The sequence below is a fragment of the Polypterus senegalus genome, chromosome 2 (assembly GCF_016835505.1).
Source record: "Polypterus senegalus isolate Bchr_013 chromosome 2, ASM1683550v1, whole genome shotgun sequence".
Classification (NCBI taxonomy): domain Eukaryota; kingdom Metazoa; phylum Chordata; class Cladistia; order Polypteriformes; family Polypteridae; genus Polypterus; species Polypterus senegalus.
This window is the reverse complement of record NC_053155.1, coordinates 184237406-184249774: the sequence shown is the minus strand read 5'-3', so window position 1 is coordinate 184249774 and position 12369 is coordinate 184237406. Positions and strand designations below refer to the sequence as shown.

The window sequence follows — 12369 nt, the reverse complement described above, 5'->3', positions numbered from 1 at the left end:
TTAGCTCTCTTGGAAATGTGTTCTTTTAATATTGTGGCTTATTAAATAATTAAACAATATCATAATATGATATCCCTCCCATAGTGATTACGTACAAGAATCACATGAGACAAAATATCTTTTAGCTTACATTTACTGACGCTTTACGCGGTTACAGACGGGAGGCATATGGACAAACTTTATCCAGGTGGGAATCTGGATCAACACAGTCAGCCATTTTTCCGTCCCTACGCTGGGAGGGTTTCCAACACCTATGTTATAGGGTCTGGCCACTGTCCAGACCTTTATAGCTTCACGTTTAGGGCTATTCCTCTCCGCAAAATGAAATATCCTTACATGTCGATTCTCATTTCCCAAGAAGGAAAGAAGGTTTGTGCTGATAGAGGACAGAAATACCCTAACCTGTGTTTAAACTGACTATACAAGCCTCCAGTTGTCTTTGGCTATCTAATCCAATGCTTAGCTCTATCTTACAGTTTGCACATGTGATAACTTTCCAGATACAGTGACATAAAGAAAATGCGTTAATAATGTTTGGCATTTTCACATCTCGCAGTGAATATATCTTATTATTGTGTTTGCTATATCTCGAGTTTCTAACTACAAATGTATGCCCTGTACTCCTGTCACTTAACCCCTGAAAGATGACACTGCCCACAGAAGCGTAGCCATTACTCGTTTAAAATGATTGGCTTGTTAAACCTTTCTGAGGTCGACATGGCAGCGCCATTTTGTGATCGCTCAAACTTCCAAATGCCGCTATCGAGCAGTGATGAGACTTCTGAACATTTCAAGCATTCTGCACTGTTTTGATTTCAAATAAGATATTTCATAGAGATGCATCATTGAAGCAGTATGTAGCGACACAACAGAAAGTCTGTTTGACAGTTTTGGGGCAGGGGAACACTTTGTGAGCCTGGCATATGAGAATTAGAACTTCAGTTTTATGATGTATCGCTAATGCAGCGGGTCAAATACGGTACAATGCCTACGATGACATGTACAGTTTTATAAATAATATTTATGGTCAGCATTATTAATGATTTTGCATATCTCTCTACAGCATCACTATGCTTTTTAAAGTACAGCACAGAGGACACAAAAATACTCTTAATTAAAGCATAATGGAGCCTCTGTAAGAATTACTCACAGAAGGTAAAGTATTCCTTTGTGATTCAGTTGATTTAAAAAACTGCTGAGCACACTGGTAGCTTTTTAAACTGGAAGGACTGATTTTCATGTTAACAGAAATTCAACATCAGCAGTAACACCGAAGTGCACATTATGGACGACACCAGGGTCGAAGTCTATGAAGATAAACGTCAGTGAAGTGTTGGATGAGAAGTCGGACATGAAACGGAAAGTTAGCGATGGTGCTGCACCTTAAGGTAAAATTTAAAACAAGTCATGTCACTGCAATAGTAAAGTCTTTTTGACTCTGATTTGTCAAACGCGTTTTAATCTCTAAAAGTGTTATGCGCTACTTAGTACTGCTGTTGCAAGATTACAATACAATACAATACAGTTTATTTTTGTATAGCCCAAAATCACACAGGAAGTGCCGCAATGGGCTTTAACAGGCCCTGCCTCTTGACAGCCCCCCAGCCTTGACTCTCTGAGAAGACAAGGAAAAACTCCCAAAAAACCTTGTAGGGAAAATGGAAGAAACCTTGGGAAAGGCAGTTCAAAGAGAAACCCCTTTCCAGGTAGGTTAGGCATGCAGTGGGTGTCAAAAGAAGGGGGTCAATACAATACAATATACAGAACAGAACAAATCCTTAATGCAGCATAATAATAAAGATTTTAGAAGTACGGTTTAACAGTAGATGATATCACATAATAAGATTTGGATATTTTTAGAGTCCTGGAGACCTCATCCATCAAGCTGCCTCCCCATTTGGCCATTCCACGGCTGAAACGTTGCTCGGCCAGCCAATCCAATGAAAGTACCCCTTTTTCCCATGATTCCTGTGATCCTCCATCAGGGATGACTTTACCACAGGCAGGCAAACAGCTTGTCAGGTGGGTCATGGCACCAATTGCCACATTTGAGTACCGAGAACAGAAACAGAATAGGTGAGGGTTAGTAACAAATTATAACAATCATGTTACTTATGTTTTAGTGCTAATGACTAACAACAGAGATGCAGTCTGTACAGTTAATCAGCAGCTCTAGTCAGAATATGCTAAACTGAAGTAGTAAGTCTTCAGCCGAGATTTAAAGGCTGGGACCGAAGGGGCATCTCTTATAGAAGCAGGAAGACCATTCCACAGTTTAGGGGCCCTGTAACTAAAAGCTCGACCTCCCACTGTTATTTTATTAATCCTTGGAATCATAAACAGACCAGCATCTTGAGATCTTAATGTGCGCTCAGGTTTGTAAGTCATGGTAAGTTCAGACAAGTAAGCCGGACCTCGGCCATTTAATGCTTTATATGTTAAAAGGAGGATTTTGAAATCTGCCCTAAATTTAACTGGGAGCCAGTGTAAGGATTTAAGAACTGGAGTTATGTGTTCATATTTTCTTGTTCTTGTAATAATTCTTGCAGCCGCATTTTGGATTAACTGGAGGCTGTATAAAGAACAGTTTGAACAGCCAGTGAACACCGCATTGCAGTAGTCAATCCTACTAGAGATAAATGCATGAATTAATTTCTCAGAATCTTGTTTATTTAGAAAGCGCCTTAATTTCCTAACATTTTTAAGATGGAAGAAACATGTTTTGGACAACTTTGTAATATGTGCTTTAAATGACATGCTAGAATCAAAGATAACTCCTAGATTGCGGGCTGATTCAGTAAAATTAATTGGGATTTTAACTGAGTTAAATGATGACAAAATATTGCTGATATTTAAAGGGACACCATATTGAACTTCTGTGTATAATGATGGAGTACTGTCAGCACATTTCTGTACATATTGGAATCGATTTGATAAATAAGAACTAAACCAAGCGAGCACGGGCCTGTAAGCCCAACATCGCTTTCTAGCCTGTGCAGTAAAATAGAATGGTCAATGGTGTCAAATGCTGCACTTAAGTCCAACAACATAATTACAGTGGAGTTTCCTTCATCAGAGGATATCAGAATGTCATTTACAACCCGTGTTAGTGCGTTTCTGTACTATGACCAGTGCGAAAGCCAGACTGGAATTTCTCAAATAAATTGTAATGCGTAAGGTGTGACTGAAGCTGACTGGCGACTACTTTTCTAGTATTTTAGAGAGAAATGGTAAATTTGAAATAGGCCTATAGTTATTTAGTATGTGTGGGTCTAGGTCTGACTTTTTAAGTAAAGGTTTAATGACTGACACTTTTAGTGCATCAGGTACGTGCCATGCAGTAATGAACTATTGATAATGGTTAGAATAGGTGGTGCAAGAACATCCATTGCACTTTTACTAGTTTTGTTGGCACTGGATCTAGGGAACAAGTAGTGGGCTTCATTTTAGTAATTAAAGTTAAGACTTCCTGCTCAGTTACAGGATTAAAATTACTAAAGTGCTGAATGCAATGTAGCAGGGTCTGCTAAGCTAGTATTTGGTTTGTACTGTGATGCTGAGATCTGGGATCTTATATTTTTAATTTTCTCATTGAAGAAGTTCATAAAGTCTGTACTGCTAATATCTGTTGGTATTTTGCACTGTTGATCTGAATTCCCATTTGTTAATTTAGCCACTGCTCTAAAAGTACCCTAGGATTTTTATTATTGCTATCTATTAATGTAGAATAGTATTCTGAGCGAGCTTTAAAGAGGGCTTTTTATATTTATTAACACTCTCTGTCCATGCAATTTGAAAGACATGTAGCTTTGTTGTTCTCCATCTGCTCCAGTTTTCGACACTCTAATTTAAGAGCTCGAGTATTTTCATTAAACCAGGGAGAGTTTCTATGTGCTTTGATCACTTTTGTTTTAGGGGAGCCACTGTGTCCAGAGCATCTCTCAAGGTCACATTATAATGTGATGTTAGCTGATCTAAATTGTTTTCCACGTTTACATTTGATGTTAACTGATCTAAATGGTTTTCCACAATTACACTCGACTTACTCAAGGTATCTATAAATTTTGAAGCAGAATTACAATCTAGATGTCGCACTGTCTTTGTTTTAATCTGTGAGTGCTGGCATGGGCAGAACTAAATCAAATGTAATTAAGAAGTGATCGGAAATAACTACATTTAATGGAGTAATATTTAAATTTTGAATTTCAACTTTGTAAGTTATAATTAAATCTAATGTGTGGTTATGATTATGAGTTGGACCTTTGACAATCTGACAAAATCCTACTGAATTTAACAAATAAGTAAAACATTTGCTAAAAGTGTCAGTTTCCACATCAATGTGTACATTAAAATCCCCATCAGAACTACGTGATCATAATTTATAGCCAAATCAGACAGAAGGTTGCTAAATTCAGTCATGAACAATGAATATGGCCCTGGTGGTCTGTAGACTAGCACTAGAATTGTGTTGGAATCTGTTTTAATATTTAAAATGAATGCCTCAAAGGATGTAAAGTTGCCTAAATTTTTAGGAGTGATTTGCATTTTGTTACAATGAATTATTCCAAGGCCTCCTCCTCGACCAGAATCTCTAGACTTATGAAGGAACGAGTATCCATCTGGTGACGCCTCAGCTAGGGAACAGTGTCACATTTACTAAGCCAGGTTTCAGTAAGAAGACACAGATCAGATTTTGTACTTAATATATATCATTTACCAAAACAGCTTTAGTGCCAAGAGAGCGAATGTTCAATAAACAGCATTTAAAACTGCATGGTTCTTTCTGAACTGCTGATATATTTTTGTTTTAATTTGAATTAAATTTCTATTACAGATGCCCCTGGTGGAGTGTCTGGTTTTATCCCTTGGTCTAATTATACACCTTATTTTTGGTTATCAATTAATTTATGGTTTGTATCAAGACTAAATTTACTGGATGCCCCACAACAGGGATTATGGGTAACAGCTTCAGGAAAATAACAGGTGGGATAAAGAACAGCCTGTGATTTAAGATCACATGACTGCGGCCTGGATGGTGCTCTAATCAGTCAACCAGGCAGTTTTGCTGCCATATTTTGGGATAATACATAAGATCCCTCCAGTTAGGATGAAGACCATCTCTTCTGAAAAATCCAGGCCTTTCCCAAAAATCATCCCAATTGTTCACAAATGCTATGCTTTTATTTGCACACCAGGTTTCTAGCCAGCAGTGAAAGGAATGCAATCTGCTATAAATCACATCCCTCTATATAATCTTGGTAAGGGACCAGATACAATTAAATTCCGACATTTTGTTTTAGCTTTGGTGCATAGAGATGAAGTTCGCTTTAATACCTCAGATTGCTGTAAATAAATATCATTAGTGCCGACATGCAGCAATAAGGTAGATACTTCATCGTCGCAACACGGTCCAATGCGCCTTTATGCCAGAAATCTTGGCCCCTGCAAGGCACTTAACATTAACTGCTGGTTTAACATAGTTTGGAATTCTAACATTCCGCACTATGGAATCGCCAATTATGAGCACTTTATTATTCTCAGTTTCCACAGGCTGCTGGAGAGCTGAGAACCTGTTCTGGGTCCGAATTGGTGACCTGGGTGCTGGGGACTAAATTTTGGATTCTTAGACCCCGTCTTACTGTTACCCACTCGCCCTGTGGCTGAATTGGTGCTGCTGATTTCGGCCTCGCACTGACTACAGTGGGACCTGGAGAGACTGAAGCCAATCAGATGTAGCCGAATTGTCTAAACAAACCGAGTCGATCCAATTTTGGTTTGCCTAATCGCTATCAGATTCCTAACGCGGTCCTCCAATTGCGTATTTTCCCACCAACTCTAAATTAACTAAACATTTTGGCAGGTGAAGCTATCTGCACTGTCGGCGGAAAACCTGAGCTGTACATACTGCAGGACACACAACATATAAACGCGGCCTCGACGGGCAGAGAGCAGATAGAACTTACATTAAGTGTTGAAGTCATCTTTGCCGTTTTATAGGTGCTTCTGCGCTTTCCGTGTTCAGCTGAATCACCGTCGCTTTAAGTTTCCACCACCCGCTGAGCGATCGACTTTAATTTCTCACTGCCGGTTATTTCTACTGGTCAGCTGCCGGCTTTACCTCAGGTGAACTTGCTCGTGTGCTTGCGAAGGGCTGCGTGCCTTTGGGAGACGCCGCTGCTCTGTGCTTCCGCTTGATTAAATCCGTGCTCTCTTCACAACTGTAATTCCAGCACGTTATTAATTTTTAAAAATAATTTCAGACATAAAAAGGAGTTTTTAATTTAATATTAATCAGTAAGACTGAGAGATTACATGATTTAATATCAACAAGGTTTTGATATTCAAATTCTGCAGATAATAATCCATTGTGGCTTATCCCTCACTTATTACTGTGGTGGTACACCAAAGTTCTGTACTTTGACATGACTAGAAACTGGGAAAGTGTTAGACAGTAGAGATGTTTAAATTACATAGGCAATCAGAATAAAAGTGATTAGAACAATTTGGTTTGTGTAATATAAATTAACTTTGTATGGAAATTAAATATTATTCATTAAAGATGTTAACAAAAAAGTAGTAAAGAGAATATGCGTTGGCAAACATTTCTTAAGTTTAATCTACTGCTACAGTTTGTAAATCGACATCCCTAAATGAGGCAAACAAACCCTGTGTCCCTGGCCTATATGTAACGACCGACAAGCACCAACCCGATTCGTTTTTACTATTTTGATATTTATGCAGCACCAGTCCGGCATTTAAAACAAATGCCCCTGCCCTTATAGAGTCATAACTTTTATTACAAACAAATAACTAGATACAATAGTACTCGTCAAGGCTTGAATGAATACAAATGAACTTGAAAACGCATGTAGTGAAAGGTTAAGCAAAATGACACCTTTTATTGGCTAACTAAAAAGATTAAAATATGCAAGCTATTGAGGCAACACATCTTGCCTGAAGAAGGGGCCCGAGTTGCCTCGAAAGCTTGCATATTGCAATCTTTTTACTTGGCCAGTAAAAGGTGTCATTTTGCTTGACTTTTCATTACATTCATAATGGCTAACATGGTACAACACCCTAGTACTATAAAATATATGAAAACCCCACAACCCAAAAAACACTAGTGAAATAATGAATAAAAAAAACCTATAAAGAAACAGTGCGACAATACAACAAAACAAGTCAATCTAACAATATACTGTGAAAAGAGTAAAGAAAAAACGTGACAAGCCCCCTTGTATCATAAAACCAAACAGTTAGGCCTTGTTCACACGGGTGTTAAAATCGAGCGTTTTTGCGTTCGTAGCGTCCGGTGAGCGGATCAAGCGCCGAGTGTTTTCTACACATAGGAGTCAATGAGAGTGTTCACACGGGCTTTGGTGACGTGCGTTTGTCCGGCAGCGCGTTTATACGGCATCAAAAAAACGTTGCATGCAGCTTTTTCTTGGCGTTCAAAACCCAACGAACGCAAGGAAACCGCTTCTAGTTCGTTTTCTGCGCGTTTATTTTACGCCGGAGGACCGGATATATATAAGTTTACATGTTGTATATGAAAAAATATTAATATTTTTATGTTTTCATATACAACATATATATTTTCATATTGCTTATTTTATTTTATTGTCTCGTGTAATTTGTAAACCACGAACCTATTAATTTATGTTCTAATATAATATTTGATAACGATTATGTAGGGGGGCAATCCATGGCGGGGATGGGGGGCATTTCAGTGCATAACACCGTGTAAGCGCACACTCGACTACTGTTTCCTTACCTCAAAGTGACAAGTAGTCTCTCTTCGGGGCTAACACCAAGTCGCATATTGGTTGATCGGCGTGCAATGTGGCATTGCACCAGCTGCAGCAGACAATCAAAAGTGGAAACCGACATCCGACAGTAATTAAAAAACTTGCGCGGAAATTTTCGCATTTCTTCATAAAGCACAAAAAACTTCCTTTAACCCAGTGTTTCTCAAATAGTGGGGCGCGCCCCCGTGGCTCCGTCAAGGAGGTCACGTTTGACCTCGGGGAACATGCTTTTTTTATTTTTCTTTTAAATTTTTTTTTGAATTTAGAATGCACTTTAAATCTTTTCCGTTACATTTAATAAAGTTATTCTTTGTTGTAAATTGGTCCATATTTCTTTCTTTTTTTATTCTCTCATACGTTAATAAGGATACAGTGTTATGCAGAGGTGCACTTATAACAATTTTATAGACAAATGATACTATTTATAGTCGCGCGGGGGGCGCGAGATGTTTTCTTCTTCCTAGGGGGGGTATGACAGAAAATAATTGAGAAGCACTGCTTTAACCCGACGTTGTGCAGTCAGAGGATGAACCCAGTAGCGGCGGCGATTTTTTCTCTCCCTACGTCGCCGTATTACGAGTATTTTTAAAACAAGAAGATTAATATCTAACATAGCAAAATGGCCCATATTGAAAGGAGGCACCTCAAATAAAACGACAAGGGCTTTCATATCCAAGTTCCCGACACTGCCTCCACAGGTTAACACACAAACTACAATTTGGGCTGCAGGCTGGCGTTAGACAGAGACAAACGAACGCCGGTGTAGAAGTCAATCGATCGCCACAACAAAATGCAACATAAATGTCTAGGACGTTCAGAGCAAGTTCGTTTATCCAAAAACGTAAGGCCCGTGTGAACAAGGCCTAAAGGCACGGATTTCACTTCCTCACTGCGAACTCCCAGTTCAACGTTACTCTCCTCCCACACCTGCCTTGAGACTGATACTGGGCCAGTTTATACAGGTGTACAGGTGACTAATCTCTTAAAGACACACTCACACTATTTAGGCCATCCATCTTTATTAATCCTACATTTAGATAGAAACCTCCCTCATCTGAAGGCAAGTGAACAACTTAACACTATACTGTCAGGAGTGGTGGCTTAGTGGTAGAAATGAAATTTTCAGGTTAGTTAGTAAAATGTTTTATTTCTCTGCTCTGTCTTCTACTGACATGATGCCCTTTTCTTTTTTAAGAATCCCCTGTGCAGTCATCGTCACGTACAGACACAGGAGACACCTAAAAGAGCACAAACTGAGAATGATTCGACTTCTGTAAAAGAGCTATTTGCAATTAAACATAATTGAGCTGCACATTAACATATCTGTGGTAATGTAGTTTGGGAAGAATTTGAATAAGCAGTATGTAAGAATGCAAAGACTAAGTAACCGTACATTAAGAAAAAAATAGAAAACATACATCTGTTTTCTATTTGAGTACTGCAGTTTCATTACATTTTGTGAATTTATTTCACAGCTTGTCAAACACACCCTACAACAGAAGCCAGGTGGTAACAACACTATTATAAAAATACAGAGAAAGTGGCACAATTACAGACAAAACATGGTGAGAATTGGTTAATAATTTAATTTCAGCTATGACTGAAAAGCATGGGTATGTGTAAACAGTATTCATTTTTTCTTTTCTAAATCAATTACTCTTCTTCATTTGCTTTTAATAAAGAATTGAATACACTTTTCACAAATGCTGTCCTTATGTATTTTACTATATAAAGACTTTTCTATTAAGGAATTATGTACTCACATTCTGTTTAATTTTCTGTTAACTTTATTTTAAAGTTATATCTTTTAACATTTTCTTTCTTCGATCTGTGTCAGATTTTAAAATTCTTTTTTGTGTTTTGTATCAAAGAATATTCCTCCAAAGTATATAAGAGTGCAGTATGCATTAGTTATCATAATACTGTTCCCTTCACTGAAAGACCCCAATTCAACAAAAGGCTGTGTAAGTCTGTCTGTCAGTGTATCTGTCTACCTGTTTGGAGAGCATCTGTATGTTTAATCACACCATTTGTATCATTGCAGTTTTTAAAGAGTTGTCAGACAATTTGTACAGTAGGTGCCTCAATGTTATTTTTTCAACTTAGTGGGATGAAAAATGGACAAACATTATGGTCCAAAAAATTAGCTTAAATTCCCAGATAGTTTTGATAGATAGATGTTTGCCTAATTTTTGTGTTCACTTTTTAAACCTATTATGTTCGCCATTTACTGTAAGACAGCTTACTGTACTTCATATAGCAGTAAACCTGTAGAGGTTTGAAGGGAGTTATTTCACTAAATTAAGAAATCCAGAAAAGGTTTTCACAATGTATTGGCTTAAACTGTTTAGGGAGTGAGAAGGTTGAGCTGTTTTTACTTTTATGCCGTTTTCCTTTTGTGTTTTCAGGAGCACTTTTGTGAGGAAGAAAGTAGCATGGCACTTAAAAGCAACTCCGCACAAAATATTCTGCAGGAGCAGTGACAACCACGGAAGAGACAGTTGAAAAAGTAAGTGGCCAGGCACTGAACGATCATTTAAACTTGCCTAAGGATCAGCTAGAAGGTGACAGCGGTAGAGAGGCTGTTCCCTTACTGAAACATGCGACAGTCCGGGCCCAGGTCATCTCAAAGATGAGATCAGCCTTCAAGTGCAGGCCACAATTAATTCATGATGCAAAGAAGTCGACTACGGCACTTGAAGTGTGTCTATGGTTTCTGGATGTGAAAGGCCTGGTAAGTTTGTCATTCTAACACGTACCTTTTGAGACATTTTACATTTTAATATTTGAGCCCACTTTTTTGTACTTTACTGTATATATCTTTATGTTAAGGTTGTCACTATGTATATTTAATATTTCTTAGTGATGCATGATTGAACATAATCTTGTCATTGTCTTAATTATGTCTATTACTTTTTTTCCAATACTGTGAGGTTCTTCAAAACTTTGAATTGCTTTTTGGAATGGAGACTTCATCCAGGCTTCTGGAGACATGGGTCACATTCTTCAAGACCAAACTCATCAGAAAGCCAAGAACATTACTCAGACTTATTGCTGAGCAAACTTATCCAGTCTGCCGAGAATATTCATGATCCAAGGTAAATATGACAAAGCTATGTCTAAAATATTACAGTTTGTATTATTCACTTGCCTTGAGTTATTGCTGTCAGTATTGGTGTACTTCAAACATTGTCTGAAAATGCATAAACTAATTTCATGAGCTGGATAGTTCAAATTCCGGGCAGCCACTTAGTAATATCTTTCTCTGAAGCTCAACGTGTATGTTTTTAAATGTGTGTTTTTTGTTTTTTCCCCTTTCTGCAATGTGTGATAGTGACATGGCATCAATCCTGCTGCTTCGATATCTGTTTCCACCTCCACCAAACAGAGGGCTGTAAAGAAAAATGTCCATGAAGCTGTTGAACATGTTGTCAAATTTCACAAGGTCAGCATCTAAGAAGGTGTTCTTGAGAAGTGTACTTCAGAGTCTAAATGTATGAGTTGCTAACCCTGAATTGTTTTATTGTTTATTTATTTATTTTCTTACATGCTGTAGCCTTGAAGATCACATCAATCAGACTGAGGAGCGAACAGTCCTACCTTCTGGCAGCTGGAACAAAGCAAAGAACGGCATCCATGACTTCTACATTGTGCTGGATGGTCATCTCTTTCCTTGTCAAGTGAGGTCGTCCCTGTCAGTTTTTGATAATCTTTCTAAAATACATTCCGTGTTTGACATCTCTTATGATGAGTCATTTGACAGAGCATGTACACTGTAATATAGACCACCATATAGAAGTAGAGGTGGCAAAAGAAAGAGAAATGGAGAAGAAAAGAATAAAGAAAGAAAAAAGCAAAAGGGACTGAACTTTATTGTGAAGAATAGTGATGTTGTTGCTGATCTGTGCACTGTGCTGAAAGAAAACAAAAGAAGAAAATAAAAGTGTCGGCCTTTGGGACTTGTGTTTCAGTGTCTGTGTCGGGGCTGATCTTCCTCAGTGTGTTGAGAGATTTTATTCTTTTTATGCTTTCTGAAAGCATCTTTTAAAAATTACATGTTTGTAGTGACCCGCCACTTCTACATGAAAATTCCTTTCCTCCAATTTGCAGACCAGAGCCCCCAGCTGATATTTCTTTGCCTGAGTGGCCTTTAGATAGTCCACAAACATCAAATAAAGTTGTTTAGACCAAAGTTAGCACCCAAGAAATGTGTGCATCTACAATTGCAAAACTTCTTGGATGTGGTGTTGCCACTAATGTCATAAAATCAGCTGTTGAAATTTTCGAGGAATTTGTTCATGACTTGCATGCAGATATAAAGGAAGAAGTGTTAAGTCTGCTCCCAGCTGATCGTGGGTTTAGTTCCAAGGTACAGGAATACTTTGATAATCGTGACAACCCTGTTTCAGATTTTAGCACAAAGAGCAAGTGGAATAAATATCAGTGACAAGGGGGTTATGGTGGAACCTGTTGAGGTACCAATAGATGTGTGGTATGATTTGAGAAGGAATTGGAGTTGAGGTACTTACAATGAAGTTCCTATGACTGACAAGTTAGTATT

The 12369-nt window shown here is 38.1% G+C and overlaps 1 long non-coding RNA gene across 4 annotated transcripts in view; it reads left to right on the top strand.

Moving 5' to 3' along the window:
• LOC120523581 overlaps nt 1-11911 on the top strand; it is a 62149-nt gene extending 50238 nt beyond the window's left edge. For 2 of the 4 annotated variants that reach the window (XR_005632658.1, XR_005632659.1), the window contains exons 2-7: nt 1064-1155; nt 1249-1388; nt 10217-10542; nt 10742-10906; nt 11143-11253; nt 11365-11911. This is a non-coding gene — a long non-coding RNA (uncharacterized LOC120523581). The remainder of the gene's footprint in view (nt 1-1063; nt 1156-1248; nt 1389-10216; nt 10543-10741; nt 10907-11142; nt 11254-11364) is intronic. The other 2 variants (XR_005632660.1, XR_005632661.1) reach the window with 2 other exon arrangements.
• Nucleotides 11912-12369: the final 458 nt, after the last annotated feature.